The following is a 4,073-nucleotide window of genomic DNA, read 5'->3' on the forward strand; positions in this document are numbered from 1 at the left end:
GTCTTCGTGCTTCTCAGGACTTTTTTTTTTTTTTTGTCAGCTTTGATATAGACTAGTGTTCATTAGACAGAGTTATCTGAAAAAAACCTAACAGGAAAAGGAGCTGTTTTAAGATACAATTCACACAATTGAGAATTGATGAGGCCAATAGGTGCAGACTGAAGTCCCTGGGAAGAGCAGAGGTTACAGTCTCAAATCCAAGGCAGTCTGGATGCAGTTTCTCAAGAGCCTGTAGTTTTTCTGTTTCTTCTGCCAACTGTTCATGTGAGGCTCATCACATTATGAGGAATTATAATTATTTGGTTCTAATAATGTTAATTACTAATTTAAGTGTTAATAATACTGTAAAACACCTTCATAGAAATATTTAGACTTATATTTTGACCACAGTTACTACCAAGAGATATACCACTTCCTCCAATAATTATCACGTTAGGTATGGATATATGAAGCTGAATTCATGTGAAGGATTAAATATACCTATGGCTTCTTATTTGTTTCTCTGGAAATTCATGAAATATTCATCATAATTGCTTCCCTACATCACTATCAGTGAGATTATATGTATTAAGGGATAAAAGTTTTGAGTCATTAATTTTCTTTAGAAAAGGCAAACATATTCCCCACCCTAATACTTTCCATGAATACAATTACATCTGTGAGGGTAATCACAGAGTACCAAATTTTTATGCTAAAATGTAAAGTTTAGTCATTTAATATTCAAGGTAGTTTGAAGAAGAGCAATTATTTTAATTTAATGTGACGTTTTGCCTTAAATTTGAATGAATTTTTGTCTCATGCTACTACACATTCTGGAAACCTTCACAGACACTGGGTTCCATCCAAGCAGTTCTAGCCTTGACATAGTATGTGCGAAGGCATGGCCTTTCTTGCATGAAGTTACAGTCTGGCCACAGTAGCTGTAAAAAAGTGATCAGGACCACTGCAAGCTGTGAGATGAGTACAAGGTGCTGTGTGATCATGGGAGGAGGTCTTACTGTGTGTAGGAACACAAGGACGGTTTAACTTAGTATATGGCATGCTTTATTATGGAAACATAAATGGAACAATCTGCACCAAAGAGGAGAGTATGTGACAGGCAAGGGGAGTATCAAATCAGAAATGATAGAGGCACAAACTCAATTGGAGTACAGAAATGTTAAAAAAAAACAATATAGGCTCTGTGTAGAATTTGGCACAAGTCAGATAAGAGGTATTGATTGTGTACATGTGAGGAATTTTGTTCTTTTGAACAAGATGGTCATCTTTAGGAATGAACTGGGAAGGAAAAGACTTTATTTCCATCTCTGAATGCCAGTGTGTCTTAAACATACTTAGGAAAATAGTGTTGAGACATGGAACATGGGTTGGAATTGATTTTTCACTAGTATTTCAGACAAGGAATGATAGCATCAATTTCAAGAACATGATTGCATGGTTTCAAAGCCTGGAAAAGGGATGATAAAGATGGGACCCTGTATAATGTGCTTTGTTCAAGTTTAAGGGAAGAAAAGATAAAATGCAATAAAACTCTTATACAGGGTCTTGAATTCTTTTTTCATGTTATGAGAAAGCAAAGATTTAAGAAAAAGAAGTTGGTCAACTATGTTCATAGCAGAATTGTTTGTTATAGCCAGAAACTGGAAACAACCTAAATGCCCTTCGATCGAAGAATGGATAAGGAAAATGTGGTACATTTACACAATGGAGTACTGCACAGCAGAAAAAAATAACGACATCTTGAATTTTGCAGGCAAATGGATGGAGCTAGAAAACATCATTTTGAATGAGGTAACCCAGATACAGAAAAATAATTATCACATGTACTCACTCATAATTGTTTTTTAAACATAAAGCAAAGAAAACCAGCCCACAAATCACAATCCCAGAGAACCTTGACAACAATGAGGACCCTAAAAGAGACATACATGGATCTAATCTACATGGGAAGTATAAAAAGACAAGATCTCCTGAGTAAATTGGGAGCATGGGAACCTTGGGAGAGGTTTGAATGGGGGGGAGGTATGGAGCAGAGCAGAGAAAAATGTAGAGCTCAATAAAAATAATAAAAGAAAAAAAGAAGTTTGGAGAGAAATGAATTTCTCTTTGGATCAATTGAGCCTTTTATGTCTGCTGAGGCAGGGGTGGGGGAATAAGGAAGATATCAGCGAAGGACAGAATACTCTAGATTATAGAGACAACTACATCTGACTTTTAAATGGCAATCTAATACACCAAAGCATAGGGGTTCATATAAGAATTATGATGATCGAGTTGAAGAAAACTCACAGAAATAAATTGTAGAATGGGGTGACCTATGGTTGCCTAGAATAAGTAGGCTGCAGAAAAAAGAGGGCAATATATTTTGCATACCAGAAGCAATTAAGTGTCATTAGGCAGTCCTAACTAGTACATGCTAAAGCAACATTAAAAGAAGTTATTCACTGACTATAATGATTGAACACATTTGAATGTAGAAATACAATTACTTTGATTAGAGTGATTAATTACTGTAGAGCATGCAACATGCCATGTGTGTCACAGCCAATGTCTGCTTTACATAGGGACATGGATATGGATGTGTTGGAGTAGGTGTTCACAGAGTGAAGGGACTAGGCTGGGATGCTGTAACTTACTAAGGACATCTGAGGAAATAAATGGACTGAATATATGCCCAAAGAATATAAACATTAAAGAATATGAAAAATGAAGTTCTTTTTTTCTAATGTAAACAAATGAGACAAAATAGTCAAATTGATCCATGATCTCCTACACACTAAACCATTGGGAGTTTAAGAAACTTTTATTTTTCTTAAAGCCATTGGAAGCATATCATGACTAGAAACAACACAACTTTCTTCTCAGAGTTCCTACTACTGGGCCTGTCCTTCCCTCCAGCGTACAAGCACCTGTTCTATTCACTGTTCCTGGCCATGTACCTCACCACCATCCTAGGGAACCTGCTAATCATTGTCCTTGTTCTCCTGGACTCCCATCTCCACACACCCATGTTCTTGTTCCTCAGCAACTTGTCCTTCTCTGACCTGTGCTTTTCCTCTGTCACAATGCCCAAACTGCTGCAGAACATGCAGAGTCAAATACCGTCCATCACCTTTGGAGGCTGCCTGACACAGCTGTACTTCTATATGTTTTTTGGAAACATGGAGATCTTCCTTCTTGTGGTCATGGCCTATGACCGCTATGTGGCCATCTGATACCCACTTCATTACACCAGCATCATGAGCCCCAAGCTTTGTGTTTGTATATTGCTACCACTGTGGATGCTGACCACATTGCATGCCATGATGCACACCATGCTCATGGCTAGATTGTCTTTTTGTGAGAACAATGTAATTCTCCACTTTTTCTGTGATCTATCTCCTCTTCTAAATCTGGCCTGTTCAGATACTTCTGTTAATGAGTTGATGATATTTATCACAGGAGGGTCCTTTATTATTGTACCATTCCTGCTCATTGTTACATCCTATTCAAGGATTATCTCCTCCATATTCAAGATTTCATCTACCCAGGGTATCTACAAGGTCTTCTCCACCTGTGGTTCCCATCTGTCTGTGGTGTCTCTATTCTATGGGACACTTTTTGGCCTCTACTTGTGTCCATCAACTAATTACTCTCCTGTGAAAGAAACCACCATGACCATGATGTACACTGTGGTGACTCCCATGTTAAATCCCTTTATTTACAGCCTGAGGAACAGAGATATTAAGAAGGCCCTACAAAGAGTTATCTGCAATAAGAAAATCTCCTTGTAATGGTAGTAGTTGAGATTTTTACCTGATTTATGTAATAAAAGTATTAATGTTAATATTTTATGTCAGATATTGCCCCCTTATCACAGGTCCTACATAAAAGTGAAAAGTTATAGTCAAAGTTAGAAAGAATGTCTTTGAGATCTGGCTACATCTACCTCATTACTTTCCATAAATATTTCTGGACATGCATAGTGGAGAATGTTTTGTCTAATATGTTCTCTTCCTTACATTATTAATTTACTGAAACATTTTATCATTTACTCTGAGTTCTACATTCATAAATACATCAGGCAAAATAGT

At 37.0% G+C, this 4,073-nt stretch overlaps 1 pseudogene; it reads left to right on the top strand.

The window, feature by feature from the left end:
* Nucleotides 1-2,834: 2,834 nt before the first annotated feature.
* LOC126514044 (olfactory receptor 1496-like) lies at nt 2,835-3,773 on the top strand (annotated as a pseudogene).
* The last annotated feature ends 300 nt before the right edge of the window (nt 3,774-4,073 follow it).

This window comes from Alexandromys fortis, unplaced genomic scaffold (assembly GCF_014885135.2).
Source record: "Alexandromys fortis isolate MF-2015 unplaced genomic scaffold, M_Fortis_MF-2015_v1.1 scaffold_84, whole genome shotgun sequence".
NCBI classification, from domain to species: Eukaryota; Metazoa; Chordata; class Mammalia; order Rodentia; family Cricetidae; genus Alexandromys; species Alexandromys fortis.